Here is an 18,891-nt window from a genome sequence, read left to right on the forward strand (position 1 = left end):
GCCAATCACCCCAAGAGTTATTGAATCCAGTTACTAACAGTCTTTGAGAAGCTACTAGGAAAAGTACCATCATGTACCACTAACATTTTAAATTCTAAATGGTGAATTTGTGTAAATCAGCTCATTCCTATATTGGAGGTGATATTCATCTGTAGGTTGTAATTGAATATGCAAGCAAATAAGAAAATCAGTCATGTTAGGGTGGACAGTGGCTTGGGGTTGGGATTCTAGATTTACAACTTTAAGATTAGTTACTTTAGTAAAACCCATTCCCCTTACATAATCTTAGTTTCTGCACGTAGGAACTGAGTTTGAGCCAGATAATCTCTCTCAAATACCTTACAAAGCTAATCTGCTGATCTGTTCAAATTCTCTTCGTAGGAAACAACACTTTGCTGTAAAAATTCCCAGGCTTACCTCAGTTAGACAGTTCTCATTCTATTTATAAAGTAAAGGTTACCAGTCAGGGGAGTAGTGCCATGTGACTTTGGTGCCACACTGGCCATCGTTAAGTCTGCAATTTGAGGAAGAATCATTACCATGTAAAACAGAACAGCTGGATATAAAGCTAGGCTGGACCATGATGGAAAAAGAATTGCTTAATTACCCTTTCCATCAAGTTAATTTTTCCCCTTTGGCAAAGTAAACAAAGGCAAATCTGCTCTTGTTTTGGTTGTCTGTGACCTGCTATTTTTGACCTCCATCCTTCTGATTTCTTTCCATTCTTGCTTCCCTCTGCCTTGCTAAACTTCCCACTAGAGACTCTCTTGACATCTTAAAAAAAAATCTGACCAGGTCACAAGCATGAGAATTAGTTATGGTTCTAAATAAGAACTGACTTAGAATTCTATTAAAGGTTCATCTATAAGTTAAGAAGAATATAAGTGTTTTATTTAAACTTTGGTTTAATTCCATCTAATAATAAAATTGTTTGTGATTGTACTACTGACCTTCCCCAAATGAGAAATGATAAGGGCTTTTTTGCTTCTAACTCTGAGCAGGGTTACAACCTAGCAGCTGGCAACTACTTCTCAGTTATTTTATTTCATGGAGAAGTTGAGAAAGTAGACAGAATCTGTCTCCAGATTTATAAATGCTTCACCTTCTGGGCTCAGGCTGTTTTCAGCTAGATGGTTGGAGAGTGTGACTGAGGTGCCAGGACTTCATGCTGCTGAGAGCCATAAACTCCCTACAGTCCTCAAGGTGTGAGACATATCCTACCCCAATAGAGGAAAACTTAAGTTGTTTTTCCCAAGTGATGAAACATATGTGGATACTAAGAAAAGCATTTAACTCTTTCTGAGAGTCATTTATTTTATGTGAGCTTCAAAGACCTGCTCACTAGCACCTATTTGTTCTTCCCACCTAGAAGAATCCTCAGATCCATCCAAATGAAAAATGGACGTGTTTACTGTTTATTTTATTTTATTTTATTGATTACGCTGTTAGAGTTGTCCCAATTTCTTTTCCCTCTGCTCTCCTCCACCCTGGGACCTCCCCTCCCTCCAGTTGTCCCCCCCCCCCATTAGTCCATGCCCATTGGTTGTGCATATAGTTCTTCTCAACCTCTTCCTGTCTACTCCATTCCCTCCTACTATGCTTCTTAATTCATGCATCATCTCCCTCCCTTTTCCCCCTTCCCCCTCCCATTGACCTCCCCCCAATATGTTCCCCATACCTATAATTTTTTTCCCCTCTCGTTGCCTACTTAGTTTGCCTTTGTTTTGATTCCCTAGCTTCTGTTGTTAGTTGTTGTGATACAGTTTTTATTTTAATGTTTGTAGTTGATCCTTCTTCTTCTAAACAAGTCCCTTTAACATTTCATATAACAGTGGTTTGGATCTGATGAACTCCTTCAGTTTTACTTTGTCCTGGAAGCACATTCTCTGCCCTTCTATTCTGAATGACAGCTTTGCTGGAGAGAGTAATTGCAGTTGTAGGTTTTTGCTTTTCATTACTTTGAATATTTATTGCCAGTCCCTTCTTGCCTGTAAAGTTTCCTTTGAGAAATCAGTTGTTAGTCTAATTGGGACCCCTTTGTACATAATTCTCTTCTTCTCTCTTGCTACTTTTAAGATTCTCTCTTTATCTTTAATTTTTGCCATTTTGATTATAATGTGTCTTGCTTGGTGTGGTTTTCCCTGGGTCCAGTGTTTTTGGAACTCTCTGTGCTTCCTGGACCTGTCAGTCTATTTCCTTCCCCAAGTTAGGAAAGTTGTGCTTCATTATTTTTTCACATAATTTTTCAATTTCTACTTCTTCTTCTTCACCCTCTGGCAATCCTATAACTCGAATGTTCATTCGCTTATAGCTGTCCCATAGGTTTCTGAGCCTCTCCTTACTTTCCTTACTTTTTGTTTCCTCTTTCTGCACTGGTTGACTGTTTGTGTCTTCCCTATGTTCTGATTTGTTGATTTGATCCCTGGTTTTCCTTTCCTAACCACTTGTCTCGTATGTATTTTTGTTCATTTCAGTAGAACTAGCCTTCATTCCTTCCCTGCCTTGATCAAGTCCTGCTGTTAGCTCTGTAAGTTGCCTTATGACTAGAGCTCTCAACTGAGCCTCAGAAAGATTTTCTATTTGTTCATCAGTTAAGTCTCATATTTGCTTTTTGGTTGCTGCATGATTGGTATTTCAATCATTAATTCTGCCATTCTGACTGTTTTGTTTATCTTTCCTTTTGGGCGGGGCGCTGTCATACCTCCTACACTATATAGGGCGGAGCCCCATGTACTTGTCACAACTCTGCAACCCTTCTCACCACACTGTGGCGCTTTGTGTGGGGGTGGGTGTCCAAGATGGATTCCTGCTGTTACTCTCCACTGAGAGACTGGGAGCCTCCTCCTCTGTCCCCATGCCCTCTGGGCCTCACAGTCTGAGACAATGAGGGTCTGCCTTCCCTGGCATTGGAATTGTGAGCTGACAGGTCTGGTCTGCAACCAGTGTTGGTTCCTGGGTGCTTCTCTCCTCCCCTTAAATACAGGTGTCTGTGCTTACCGGGTCCCGATGCTCATTGCTGCAGCTGCCACCTCCAGCACAGCTTGATCTTTCAGCTTTGGCTTCACCCCCACTACCCATAGGATGAGCACCACTTGTTTATAACTTCATACATTGGACTTTCATGTAGCTTTATTTTCTGGAACTTCTGGTTATTTCTGGTTTTTCAGTAGTTGTAGTCCTTCTTAGTTGTGGAGGGAGACAGAGCATGTCCTTCCAGGCCTCCATCTTGGCAAGAAGTCTGTTTACTTTTTTTCTGTTGATTTTTATTCAACTTTTGCACATGCTCTTGGATATAATTCTATAATTTTTATAACCGTCGAGTGGTTTATTATATGGATTTACCACAAGATATTTCACTATTGCCTCTTTTATCAGCCATTCAAATTGAATTCAATTTTCATCCATTTTAAGTAATCCTATGTTGTTGTGTTGGGTGTCCCAAGGCTGGATTAATTCAACTCTCTGTTACTTCTTCTTGGCCCACTCCCATGTGAGATCTAGAGATTATAGACCTCTTTCGAGCCAAAGTAGCTAGAATAGAAACAATCTATATCAGCTAAACCTTATTGCAGACAGTGCCCATATCCCATTGGACTACCTCTGATATTGCAGCAGTTGGTTTCAGGAGATGAAATTATTTCTGAGACTCTAACTATGGGTTTTCTTGCCCCAGATGAGCAGACGTACACAGAACTACCCAACTCCTGACTTCCAAAGGATTCAGGAGATAGAACTTCAGTTTCCTCACCCATCAGGGAGACAATGATGAATCTACTCTAAACATCTCTTAGAGTAATAGCAGCTCAGTTCTCCTCAGCAGTAACCTGCTCACTAATATACCCTCTATGGGCTGTTCTCCATTTCCTGTGTCATTTTCCACCCCTCACCTGTGTTTCCTGGGATAATTTCACAAATAAACCCACTGTGCCCACATCCATGTCTTAGGATTTGCTTTTGGAGAACTCAAACTAAGACAATCAAGATAGTCACTAACCTGTCTCCTGCTACTTAGCAGCAAAAATGTAAATGTTCATCCTATTCTCATGATTTTTATACCATGCTCCCTTTTATTAGGAAACATTGGGAAAAGTGTCTACCACTGACATGGGGAAGTTGGAGAAAAGATTGTCATGTTATGCACCACACAACCCTGAGAGCTGGACCACAGATTATTGGTGAGAGATGAGCCCTGGGCAATCACCCACAGGCTGGCCAACAGACATTAAGGTAGCTTATAATGAGAGTTCCACCTACCAATAGAGAATTAATGTTCTATTATGATGAAAGGAATCCATTAGCTTCTTTAACTCATAGTGTTTGGTGGTAACATTTACAAAGAAATTTTGAAGTGTAGAGTTGTGTAAAGGCAGAGATTTACTGACAGTGAAGGGAGCAAACACAAACCATGGATAAAGTAGAACAAAGAAGAATAAAGAGTTTCTTGGTAGCACTATAAGAGTAGAAAGAGGAAAAGAGGATAGTGAAAGTCTTGGAAACTTCTTGAGTGGAAGATGGAGAAGTTTTGAATTTCCAGAACTGCTTGAATTGTTGCCTCCCAAATAAATGATCCAGTTTGTGAGGTTAATGAAATGGTTTTCTCACTCTCTGATTTTTCTACCACCTGAGGTGATCTCAACATGTGTCACTTTTATATAATTAAGCAAATGTCACTTTTGCATAATTAAAAAGAGTTTGACTCTCACTGGCCAGTGTGGCTCAGTTGGTTGGAGTGTCATCCTGTAACCAAAAGGTTGTAGGTTTGATTCCTGGTCAGGGCACACACCTAGGTTGTAGGTTTAATCCCCATTTCCCAATCCAGATGTGTGTGGTTCCCAGTATGGGCATGTATGGGAGGCAGCCAATTAATGCTTCTCTCCTGCATCAATTTTTCTTTCTCCCTTCCTCTTTCTATAAAAGCAATTAAAAAATCTTGGGTGAGGATAAAAAACAAAAAACAAAAAACTTTGACTTACTTGCTTTGTGGTTTTTGAAAGTTCATATTTAATTATACTATGTATATAGACTTTAAAAATTTGTAAAATATATACAAATGTTATTTTAAGAAGTATAGCATTCCTTCAGATCCATTAAAAAAACTCACCTTTTTAGTCATTTCAAATATTCAGCACCCTCATGAAGCTTGTACACAGATTGAGAGATACTGGACTGAGAGACTTAGAGAAAGTTATAGAGGGGAACCACCTGGTCATGCAGAATAAAACCAGTTCAGTAAATTTCACTTTCAACAATGACTCTGGTAGGGAAAAAATACTAGGTGACAACTAGTATTGTAGGAAATGGGGTATACAGAGACATTTGTATGATGATGGTAACATTTTGCCTCATAAACTGAGAAAAGTGTATTAAAATAAAATATTGTACAATGTTCTTTTATGAGGGCCTTGGGAAGTATACTAAGATTAACTTAAAAGTGTTATTTTTTATTTCTAGAAAAAATTTATTTTAATCCTACTAATTTAGACAAGGTTTAACTATAAGTTCTAGAAATCATTATTATAGATTTTCCTAATGCAATCATTGACCACATTAATCTCAGACTGCCATAGCAAAATAGCATAGATGAGGTGACTTAAACAACAGAAACTTATTTTCTCATTGTTCTAGATGTAAGAAGTTCAACATCAATGTACTGGCTGATTCAGTTTCTGGTGAGGGTCCTTTTCCTGGCTTTCAGAAGGACACCTTGTTATTGTGTCCTCTACCTGGCCTTTCCTCAGTGAGTATGTGCGGGAAGACAGAAATTGAGATCCCTTTCTCTTTTCCTTCTTAATAAGGACACTAATCTCATAATGAGGGCTCCACCCTCAAGATCTAATCTAACCCTAAGACACCATCTCCAAATACCATCACATTGGTTAGGGCTCAATATATGAAATTTATGTTTGGGGGGAAACAAACATTCTGTCCATAACACTGGTATATGCATTTGTGCACATGGCCATTGGAATGATTTATTGAACCTTTGAATGTGAGCTATTCAAGCTGGTATTCCTCTTGCATACCAGAACAAAGTCTCAAACTAGATCTTCCCTAAGTGCAAGGTTTGTTTTCCCCATTCCAATTCTCTTGAGTCAGTTTTCATCAACCTTTAAACTTCATCAAGTCAGTGTTTTGATAGCATAAATGGAAGTGATAAGGAACTCTGGGATAATAGTTTAAACTCTTGATAACTGGAATTAGAGTTGGCCAACCAGAATGGTATATCCACAGCATGGGGCAGTATCCTGGAGCCCACTGGTGTGCCTGGGATGGCAGAGTGGTAGTGAGAGGAATTACTTGCAAGGAGGGAATTAAGTCACTATTTGCTTAAAAACATGTAAATATTTCAGATAAAAAAAACTTGCAGCAATACTAGTGTATAGCAGCAGAATATAAGTTCTGTTCATGGTAGAGAACTATATTGCTAAGTTTCAAAACAAAGATAATGTAAGTAGTTTAATAATCAACGAACTCCAATGTTCCAATATTGGTTGAAGAAATGAGAAGTAGTGGCTTTGCTGTTATAGACCCAAATTGTCTACCATGCAGGGATGGAATAATCCTCAAACACACATTTGTGGTTACCTCCTCTTTTGTGACCTTTCCTGATAAAGCACCACTGCACATAGAATCAGCAAAAATATTAGGTTAGTAGTACTTCTGTCTGGAACACTGCATCCTATTTAGGGCAGCATCACATCCCCTGCCCCTTTGTTTCAGACACACTATTCTACTGCTCCCTGACTCATGCTGAGGTAACACATCTGATCAGGGTGGCTATTTAGTAGATGAAGCTGATAGATCTATGGCTGTCTATTGTGAGATGTAAGGGGACACCAGATAAAACCATCAGTTCCAAAATATCCACACAGTCCTCTTACAGTTCCCAGGGGGCATTTCTTTCTTTTGGGACTTGAAACTTCTGTCTTTTTGGGAACTTTTAGATCTCCTTGGAAGGATTTTTCTTGAGACCATGTTATTGCAATGATTTGATAATCAATTGCTAGAAATGGGTCTGAAGCCAGCTGAGAAAAATAAAAGAATGACACTGAGCAGAGACCAAGAGGATGACAAGGACCTTAATTAAAAGACACAGGAGAGCATCAAGATGGCTGATGTGGATCTTCTAACCCTGAGAAGTACTAACTGGAGTCACCTTAACAGGAAATCTCTATTTGTTGTTTAAAAGGGGCAGGTGGTGGGGGGCTACTAAGTTACAGGGTATGTTATTTATATTACTAAATAATTTCCTCAAGAGTTACATTCATAATTTTTTGTAAAAAAGTTTGAATTCATAACTCTTCATTGAAGATAAACATGCATAAAGAAAAGTAAAGCTAAAATATATTGAATTTGTTAACTAAAGCCCATCTGTGTGCCTTTCTTTTCTATGTCTGAGTCAACTTTGATTTAAAGTAGAACTTCTAAAATTTCATGTGTACAGCTTGGTAAATTATCACAAATTGAATACTCCTATATAACCAGTACCAGGTCAAGAAACAGAACGTATCCAGCATCCTGGAAGCCTTGTTCATCCCTCCTTCCAGGCACTGCCTTCACCAAAAATGACCCCTCTGACTCTCAATGACCTGTATCAGTTGCCTGTTTTCAGACTTTCTATAAATGGAATTACCCACGATAAGTGCTCTTTCATGTCTGGTGTCTTTTGCTCAACATTGCAAGGGGAAATTCATTCATGTTGTTGCTTATAAAAGTGGATTTTAGAAAAACGGGATTCCTGACTGGGGCGGCAGCCTGAGCTGCGGCGGGAAGCACACAAAGGCTTTTTGGCGACCACAGGCTGCCCCGGAGAGGAGTCGGGAGGAGAGCGGATCTCTGCCCGCTGGCAGAGATGGGACTCGACCAAGTGGCGTTGGCGCCGAAGGACAGGAGACAGCGTGCTGCCGGGCAAGTGAGAACATAACTCTCCTTTATATCTTTCTCTAGTGGACGGTGGAGAGGGGAGGAAAGTTTGGGGGTGGTAGGCCATTCTTGAGGAGCACAGGCACAGAGGCGTGCTCATCCACTCCCCAACCCTACCCTTGGGTCGGGGGGTGCACATAGGGAAGTGCTCTCACTCACTGGCCCAGGTGCGCGGGGCCGTGAGTCCAGGCGTCCCTCAGACACTCCCCAACGGACATAAGATCAGTGCCCCAACGGGCACAGGGAGGGCCCACTGAACATGCAGAGGACCGTGCGCAGATACCCCTAGACAGCTCCCATGGGCGCAGGGCCCCAGGCCAGAAAGCAGACCACTAGCACTGGCTCTGTTTGTGCCCGCCCAGATGGGTGAGGGAAGGCAGCCGGCTGCAGCACGGGAACAGCGGGAGGCAGCGACTCATGGATGTTCACTTCCACTGAGCACAGGTGTCCGCGGCCCTGTCCTAAGAGGCGAGAGATCAACTCCTGGAGCTCGGATCAGCGGGACTAAGGGCACGGGTGGCGCGCGAGCGCGAAAACACCTCAGCCAGGGGACAATAGGCGCCAATCCCGGGGAAAGCTTCCGGGCCACCCGAGCGTGCAGGGACGCAAGCAGGGACACCTCGGTGTGAACGCAGAACCATCGTGGCCCGGCGACAATAGGCGCCAATTCCGGGGCAAGCTCTCGGTCCGCCCGCGCGTGCAGGGGCGCACACAGGGACACCTCAGCGCGAACACAGAAACACCTCGGCCCGGCAACAATAGGCTCCAACCGTGGGGCAAACTCCCGGGCCGCCCGAGTGCACAGGGGCTCGTGCGAAAGGGCACCTCAACTGGCTCCAGCGGGCAGGAAGGGAGCGTGCCGTGCCGGCAACCGAGGGTGCGCACCATTGCGGCAACCGCGGGCGCACACCGGTGCTGCAAGAAACAAGAACCTCTGAACTGCCACACTAGACCAGCTGCGGACGCAGAAAAAGAAGGCAACACACCAAGGCTAAAATGGAGTAAAAACATTGCTTTTTTTTTTTTCAATTTTTTTTCTCCCTTTCCTCTTTCTTTCTTCTTGATTCTTTCTTTTCTTTCTTTCTTTCTTTCTTTATTCTTTTCTTCCTTCTCTTTTCTTGAGTTTTTTTGGGGAGGGTTTTGGGGGGTATTTTTTTTCAATTTCTTTTCTCCCTTTCCTCTTTCTTTCTTCTTAATTCTTTCTTTTCTTTATTTCTTTCTTTATTCTTTTCTTTCTTCTCTTTTCTTGGATTTTTTTGGAGGGGTTTTGAGGGTATTTTTTTTCCAATTTTTTTCTCTCTTCTTTCTTCTATATTCTTTCTTTCTTTCTTTCTTTCTTCTTTTCTTTACTCTATTTCCTTGGGTTTTTTGGGGGGGTGTTTTTTTTCTCCCCTTCCAAAAAGAATAACAAACTTTATCTCTAACATGTTGCATATAACCTCTCCTTCTCATCCTTTCTCTTTAATCGTTGTTTATTCGTTTATGTGTCTAGTTTAGCCCCCCTATCACTCTAAATAATAGAATATAATTACTATATAAACCCAATACAATACAATCCCACTTTCTTACTATATTATGCATTTTTCTATCCTTTTCTTCTATTTTTATTAACATACAATGTAAATATTACCTACTGGCTTGCACAGTCTCAACCATTATTAATCTATCACCCCCTCTATCAAAAATTATATTTTTCCTCCCCCAAAACAACTCTTATCTATTCTTCTTATAGTATAAAAACTCTAATCTCTTTACATTTATATTAATACGGGCTCGTTGGCTGACGATAGCAGGATAGAGTGGGGGATACGTTTTGAGGGTGTGGGTCTCCTGCCTGGGCTGTGTGTTTATGTTTTTAACAGCATATCCACAAAAGAACTCAAGACAAAGCGGTTAGAGTGACTCTCAACCAACTAGCCAGAAGGAAGATCCTATCAAAGAACATCTGAAATATAACCAAACAGCATAAACAAATGACATAAAGGGTAACTCAAGAACATTAGGCTCAGGATATCAAAGAGACTGCTCCACTGAAACCCCCAGATCTCCGATAAAGAATCTCACACCACAAAGGAGGGAAGTCAAAGCAGACTACCCCCCCAAAAAAAAACAAATAAATAGACAAATAAAAACAAACAAAAGGAATCCAACATGGTAAAACACAAAAATAACCCCTCAATGAAGAGAAAAGAGGAATCCTCAGAAAGAGAGATAGATGAAATAGACATAGCCCAAATGTCAGACATGGAATTCAAAACAATGGTGGTAAAGAAGCTCAATATACTCGACATCCTTAAAATCAACTATGACAACCTCCAAGGAAGTTACCAGCAGCTCCAAGAAAATTACAGGGAACATGCAGAGAACTACACCAGCATAAAAAAAGACATAGAAACTGTTAACAAGAACCAGGAAGAACATAAGAATGCAATCTCTGAACTGAAAAACACAGTAGAATCAGTCAAAAGCAGACTAAATGAAGCAGAGGATCGGATTAGTGAGTTACAAGATAATGTAGAGAAAAACTCCCAGACAATACAGCAAAATGAAAAACGATTGAAAAAATATGAACAAGATGTAAGGGAATTGCAGGATAGCATGAAAAGAAACAATATCAGGATCATAGGAATTAGAGAGGGAGAAGAAAAGGACCATGGAATTGAAAAACTGATAGGAGAAATAGTGACAGAAAATTTTCCGAACCTGATGAGAGAAAAAGTTATACAAGTTCAGAAAGCACAGAGAGTTCCAATGAAGAGATACCCCCAAAAACCCACTCCAGGGCACATCATAGTTAAAATGGCAACATTCCAAGACAAAGAGAGAATCCTAAAAGCAGCAAGAGAAAAACATCAAATAACATACAAGGGAGCTCCGTTAAGGCTATCAACTGATTTCTCAACAGAAACATTACAAGCCAGAAGGGAATGGTCAAAAATATTTCAAGCAATGAAAAACAAAGGCCTACAACCAAGAACACTCTACCCAGCAAGGCTCTCATTCAAAATAGAAGGTGAAATAAGGAGTTTCTCAGACAAAGGAAGACTGAAAGAATACATCTCCACCAAACCAGCATTGCAAGAGATGCTAAAGGGAGTGTTCTAAGAAAAAAGAAGAAAAGAACAAGAGAGGAGAGGAACAGAGGTACAAAGGGAAATGAATAAATACATGTTAACAATAACCTTTAGTGTAAATGGATTAAATGCTCCAATTAAAAGACACAGGGTAACGGAATGGATAAGAAAACAGGACCCACATATTTGCTGTCTACAAGAAACACACCTCAAAACAAAAGATTTACACAGACTGAAAGTAAAGGGATATAAAAAAATATTCCAAGCAAAAGGACCGGAAAAAAAAGCCGGGGTAGCAGTCCTCATATCAGACAAAACGGATTTCAAAGCAAGGACAATAAAAAGAGACAAAGAAGGACATTTCATAATACTTAAAGGAACAATCCATCAAGAAGATTTGACTTTGATAAACATATATGCACCCAACATAGGAGCAGCCAAATACATAAAGCAAATACTAGAAGACCACAAAAAGGATATCAACAACAACACACTCATAGTAGGGGACTTCAACACTCCATTATCAACAATAGACAGATCATCAAAGCAAATAAACACCAAGGATATACAGGCATTGAACAACACACTAAACCACATGGATCTGATATATATAGAACTTTTCACCCCAAAGACACAAAACATATATTCTTTTCAAGTGCACATGGGACATTTTCAAAGATAGCCCACATGATAGGACACAAAACAAGCCTCAACAAATTCAAGAAAATTGAAATCATATCAAGCATCTTTTCAGATCACAATGCCTTGAAACTAGAAATCAACCTCTGAGAAAAAAATCAAAGACACCCAAACTCATGGAGATTGAATAACATGCTATTAAATAATGAATGGGTTAACAATGACATCAAAGAAGAAATCAAGAAATTTCTAGAAACTAATGATAATGAGCACACAACAGCCCAAAACCTGTGGGACACAGCAAAAGCAGTCCTGAGAGGGAAGTTCATAGCAATATAGGCCTATCTGAAAAGGATAGAAGAATCTCAAATAAAAAACCTAACCATAATGCTACAAGAACTAGAACAACAACAACAAACAAAGCCTAGGGCAAGAAGAAGGAACGAAATCATCAAGATCAGAGCAGAACTAAATGACATAGAGACTAAACAAACAATCCAAAAGATCAACAAAACTAGGAGCTGGTTCTTCGAAAAAATAAACAAAATCGACAAGCCTCTAGCCAGTCTAATCAAGAAAAAAAGAGAGAACACCCAAATAAACAAAATCAGAAATGAAAGAGGAGAAATCACGACTGATACCTCAGAAATACAAACGGTAGTTAGAAATTACTTCAGACAACTGTATGACAAGAAATTTGACAATCTAGAACAAATGGACAAATTTCTAGAAACATACAACCTTCCAAAACTGAATCAAGAAGAAGTGGAAAGTCTCAACAGACCAATAACAAAAAAGGAAATTGAAACAGTAATCCAAAATCTCCCTGCACACAAAAGCCCTGGACTGGATGGCTTCACAGGCGAATTCTACAAAACATTCAGGGAAGAACTAACTCCTATCCTCCTCAAACTGTTCCAAAAAATCCAAGAAGAGGTGAAAATCCCAAACTCTTTCTATGAAGCCAGTATTATCCTAATCCCCAAACCAGGTCAAGACACAACAAAGAAAGAAAACTACAGGCCAATATCACTGATGAACATCGATGCTAAAATCCTCAATAAAATATTGGCAAACAGGATCCAGCAATACATCAAAAAGATCATACATCATGATCAAGTGGGCTTCATTCCAGGGATGCAAGGATGGTTTAATATTCGCAAATCAATAAATATAATACATCACCTAAACAGAATGAAAGACAAAAATCACATGATCATATCAATAGATGCAGAAAAAGCATTTGACAAAGTACAACACCCATTTATGATGAAAACGCTCAGCAAAATGGGAATAGAGGGAGCATACCTTAACATAATTAAGGCTATATATGAGGCCAACATCATACTCAATGGACAAAAACTGAAAGCATTCCCCCTGAACTCAGGAACTAGACAAGGTTGTCCACTCTCTCCACTCCTTTTCAACATAGTGTTGGAAGTCCTAGCCACAGCAATCAGACAAGAAAAAGAAATAAAAGGCAACCAAATTGGGAAAGAGGAAGTAAAACTTTCGTTATATGCAGATGACATGATAGTGTACCTAGAAAATCCTATAAACTCCACTAAAAGACTACTTGATATAATAAGTGAATTTGGCAAAATCGCAGGGTACAAAATAAATATACCGAAATCTAAGGCATTTCTGTACACCAACAATAAAATAGCAGAGACAGAGACAAAAAAGAAAATACCATTTACTATAGCAACAAGAAAAAGAAAGTACCTAGGAATAAACTTAACCAAAGAGATAAAAGACCTGTACTCTGAAAATTACATAACATTGAAGAAAGAAATTAAGGAAGATACAAATAAATGGAAGCAAATACCATGTTCTTGCATGGGAAGAATCAACATCATTAAAATGGCCATACTACCCAAAGCAATTTACAGATTCAATGCAATCCTTATTAAAATACCAATGACATATTTCACAGACCTAGAACAAATACTCCATAAATTCATATGGAACCAAAAAAGACCCCGAATAGCAAAAGCAATCTTGAGACAGAAGAACACAGCAGGAGGAATCACAACACCAGAAATCAAACAATACTACAAAGCCACTGTAATCAAAACAGTCTGATACTGGCATAAGAACAGACATATAGATCAGTGGAAAAGAATAGAGAGTCCGGAAATAAACCCAGGCCTCTATGGTCAACTAATATTTGATAAAGGAGGAAGGAACATAAAATGGAGTGAGAAGAGCCTCTTTAACAAATGGTGCTGGGAGAACTGGATAGGGACATGCAAAAAAATGAAACTAGACCACCAACTTACACCACACACGAGAATAAACTCAAGATGGATCAAAGACTTAAATGTAAGCCGTGACACCATAAAAGTCCTAGAGGAAAACATAGGCAAGAAAATATCAGATATCTCACGTAACAATCTCTTCATGGATACATCTCCTAAAGCAAGAGAAATAAAGGAAAAAATAAATAAGTGGGATTACATCAAACTAAAGAGTTTCTGCTCAGCAAAAGAAAACATCAGCAAGATGAAAAGGAAACCAATCATATGGGAAAACATATTTGCCAATGACATCACAGACAGGGGACTGATTTCCAAAATATATAAAGAGCTGATATGACTCAACATTAAGAAAACAAACAACCCAATTAAAAAATGGGCAAAGGACCTGAACAAACACTTCTCCGAAGAGGACATACAGAAGGTCCGTAGGCACATGAAAAAATGCTCAACATCATTAGCAATCAGGGAGATGCAAATAAAAACCACAATGAGATACCACCTTACACCAGTCAGAATGGCCATCATCAACAAATCAACAAGCAACAAGTGCTGGCGAGGATGTGGAGAAAAGAGAACCCTACTGTACTGTTGGTGGGAATGCAGACAGGTGCAGGCAGTATGGAGAACAGTATGGAATTACCTCAAAAGATTAAAAATGGAACTGCCTTTTGAACCAGCGACTCCACTACTAGGATTATATCCAAAGAATCTTGAAACATCAATTCAAAAGAACTTATGCACCCCTATGTTCATTGCAGCACTGTTTACAATAGCTAAGTGCTGGAAACAACCTAAGTGCTTATCTGTAGATGAGTGGGTCAAAAAACTGTGGTACATCTACACAATGGAATACTATGTAGCAGAAAGAAAGAAGGAACTCCTGCCATTTGCAACAACATGGATGGAACTAGAGAGAATTATGCTTAGTGAAATAAGCCAGGCAAAGAAAGAAAAATACCATATGATATCACCTAATACAGGAAACTAAAGAACAGCACAAACAAAGGAACTAAATAGAACAAAGAGCAGAATAGCAATCAATAGGGGGGAGGGGAGAGGGAGAGAAGGGGGATAAGTAAGGAAAGGGTTTAGTCAAAGAACCTGTATAAAAGACTCATGGACATGGACAACGGGGAGGGATATGATTGCGGGAGAGGGGGTGGGTTGGGTGGGGGAGAGAAATTAGGGGAAAAGGGGACAACTGTAATTGAAAAACCAAAATAAAAAAAAAAGTGGATTTTAATTGCATCATGAACACTGTCCATGTTACCAGATCATATGATGAATCTTATTTGAAGAGTGAAAATAATATTTTTTCTCTTTCCAAACTTCATTCATTGCCTCCCCATACTTTGTGGTTTTTAAATCTTAGGATACCCAAGAGGGTTTTTTAGCACTCAGACTGCTGGGCCTTCCTCCAGAGTTTCCAATTGCATAGGTTTGGGGTGAGACTTGACAATTTGCATTTCTAACAAGTTCCTGAAGGATGCTGATCCTGCTGCTCTAGGGACCACTCTAAGAACTACACTAAAATATATTGAATTTGTTAACCAAAAACCATTTGTGTGCATTTATTTTCTCTTTCTAAGTCAACTTTCATTTAAAGTAGGATTTTTAAAATAAGTATTCTCATTTGAAGTCCCCATGTGTTTTCTCTTGCAGGGGGTACCCATCTCACATGTGGTAAGGAAGCTCTATGAGTGGCTGAATCCAAGGAGACTCACATCAGTATGTGAAGACGTGAGAGCCATTTTTAGAGAAACCACACCTCAACATTTTATATAGTGGATCTTACTGTTTAAAAATCTGAAAATCCTTGCAGCTTGTCATGTATCCAGAAACAAACATGCCCAAGTATTGAGAAGGACCCAGGTTATATCATTGTGCTTGCATCAAATCATGCAGGCAAGTGCCCCTAAAGAATAAATCTTTTCAACTAAAAGTAATAAATCATCACCAAAATGTATTCCTCTCAAGCTAGTTCTAGACACTGTCTAATACATTAGACCCCAGACACATATGGCCAGTGAATCCTTGATCCTTGCAATGTTTCCAGTCTGAATGACATGTGCTAGGTTTCATAGATTTAGTACAAAAAAAAATAAAATATCTCACCAATAATTTTTGTATTGACTGATGAGGTTTTTATATTTTGGATATATTGGTTCAATAAACTATATTATTGGAAATATGGGAGACTTCTGGCCAAGATGGAGGTGTAGACAGACACACTGCATCTCCCTTCACAACTAAGAAGGAATACAATTACCTCAAAACTAGAAACAACCAGAAGTTCCAGAAAATCAAACGGCATGGAAGTCCAGCAAACAAATATATAAAGAAGAAATACTCATCTAGACAGGTAGGAGGGTTGGAGCCAGGGCAGAGAGGACACAGTGTGCTGGCGCCAACAGTGACACGCTGGCCAAAAAGCACAGTCACACATTTTAAAAAGTCAGGAGTGACACCTGGGGAGCTTTCCAAGCTCCTCACTAGATCTCGCAGCTCACGGTGCCAGCACCAGGGAAAATCAAGCCTCATTGTTTCTGACTGTACAAACCAGTGGGGTTTTGGACAGAGGCAGAAACTACTGGTCTCTCAGTAGAGTCCACTTGTTTAAAGGGCCCCCACAGTCCTAGAATGTCTGCAGACCAACCCACTCTGGGAACGACGGGGAGGGCAGCAGCTAGAGGGGTGCCAGTCTGGTGTGTAAATGGGAGAGGTATCTAGAAAAGGGGTGAGTGCTGGGCAGGCAGCATTATTCCCTCTTGGACCCCTTCCTCACATACAGCACCGCAAGGTGGTGAAACTGGTCGCCCTGTACTGAAGAATCCCTAAGGCTCCGCACCTTACAACATAACAAGAGTGACAGCTCTACCTGGAACATGGAGGAAAACAAACACAGGAGCCTGTCAGAATGAGGAGACAGAGAAGTATGGCCCAAAAGGGGGAACGGATCAAGGTTCCAGTGGGAGAACTAAGCGACGAGGAGATAGCCAACCTAACAGATGAGGAGATAGACAACCTAACAGATGCAGAATTCAAAACATTGGTGATAAAGATGCTCACAGGCTTGACAAATATGCTTGAGTATGGCAAACACATAAGGGAAGAAATGAAGGGTATGCTAAGTAACAGGAAGAAAAATCCACACAAAACCAATAGCAAAGGGAAGGAAATCAGGGTTCAAATAAATGATTTGGAACATATAAAAGAAAAAAATAGTCAACCAGTGCAGAATGAGGGAGCAAAAATTGAAAAAATGAGAAAACTTTCCAAATTCTGCGAAGGAAGTGGACATACAGGTCCGGGAAGCATGGAGGGTCCCGGGCAAGCTGGACCCAAAGGGGACCACAACAGGATGCATCATGATTGAGATGCCAAAGGTGAAAGGTAAAGAGAGAGTCCTGGGGCACCAAGAGAGAGGCAGAGAGTTGCTTATAGAGAGGTGCTTATAGGACTATCAGCTGATTTCTCAGAGGACATTTTGCATGCACAAAGGGACTGGCAAGCAGTATTCAATGTGATGAAAGGCAACCTGCAACCAGAATTACTCTACCCAGTAAAGCTGTAATTTGGAATGGAAGGGCAGATGAAGTGCTTCCCAGACAAGGTAAAGCTAAAGGAGCTCATCATCACCAAGCCATTATTATATGAAATGTCAAAGGGACGTACTTAAAAAGAAGATAAAGACTATGAACATTAAAATGATAACAAATTCACAACTATCAACAACTGAATCTAAAAATTCAAAAGAAAATCCAACTAAGCAAACCAGAATAGGAACAGAATCATAGGTATGGGGATCATTTGGAGGGTTATCAGCTGGGAGGGCGGAGGGGAAGAAATGGGGATATGGTGCAGAGATTAAGAAGCATAATCGGTTGGTACAAAATAGACAGGGGGAAGTTAAGAATAATATAGGAAAGGGTGAAGAGAAAGAACTTATATGCATGACCCATGTACATGCACTAAGGGGGGTGGGATTGCTAGAGGGAAGGGGGTTACTGGGGGGAGGGGAGCAAAGGGGAAATAAATTGAAACTACTGTAACAACATAATCAAAATATACTTAAAAAAGAAACTTAAAAAAAGCTTTCCAATGGAAAACATATACATATATTATTAAAACAGTTTTGCCTGCTTTTTTCCTTTTTTAATATGGTTATTAGAAAACCTAATTACATATGTGACTCTCATTTGTGGTTCACATTTACTTCAGTTGGACAGTGCTGTTCTAGAGGATTTAGTATTAGCCTGACTTATACAAATAATTAACGACATGCTTAAAGGCTAGTTATGAGGATGCGAAATTGCAACTTTCCAAAGAATTATTCATCAGAAACTAGAAAATCACATTAGGCTAATAGGAAGCATCTACAAATGCTAATAGGTATGGCTGGGAAGAAAAAATATCTAATTAGGTATAATCAGAGATAGGATGTTCTAAGAAGAAATTAGTAGAGAAAATAGAATGATGAATTTGTTTAAAACTACCACACTAAAAAAAATTACTTACACCCAAACAATATTCAATGATTGAAAATTTTTGCTTTATTTTGATTTGACCCAAATTTTTTATCCTGACTTTCAGAGTTCCCTATAATCAGGGCTTCAATTTAGCAACAAATTAATGAGGGGCTAGATGGATCCAACATTCAAACCACTTGGATCTATTCATTGTACCTAAAATGTTTTGATGTCTTGCTTCTAATGTTTCATGGATGCTCTTCTTTCTAACAAAAGTAGCTACTTTCTACTTCATTACATTAGTGCAACTTTCAGATCTCAGCTCAAATCTCATATTTTCTTCCTACATGTCACAGATTACTTCAGGCCAGAGATGCTTCTTGACCCCAAGCCCTTTTACTATGTTTCAGTATAATCCTTTCTTGGTATTTGTCATTCTCTCTTTTGTCAGCTGCCTTGCATCCTAGCTTTGTGGGCTCAGTACACTTATTGTATTGCTCTGTGCTTTAGTGGGCTTGTCTGCAG

This window comes from Furipterus horrens, unplaced genomic scaffold (genome assembly GCF_987537825.1).
Source record: "Furipterus horrens unplaced genomic scaffold, mFurHor1.1.pri manual_scaffold_8, whole genome shotgun sequence".
Taxonomy (NCBI): domain Eukaryota; kingdom Metazoa; phylum Chordata; class Mammalia; order Chiroptera; family Furipteridae; genus Furipterus; species Furipterus horrens.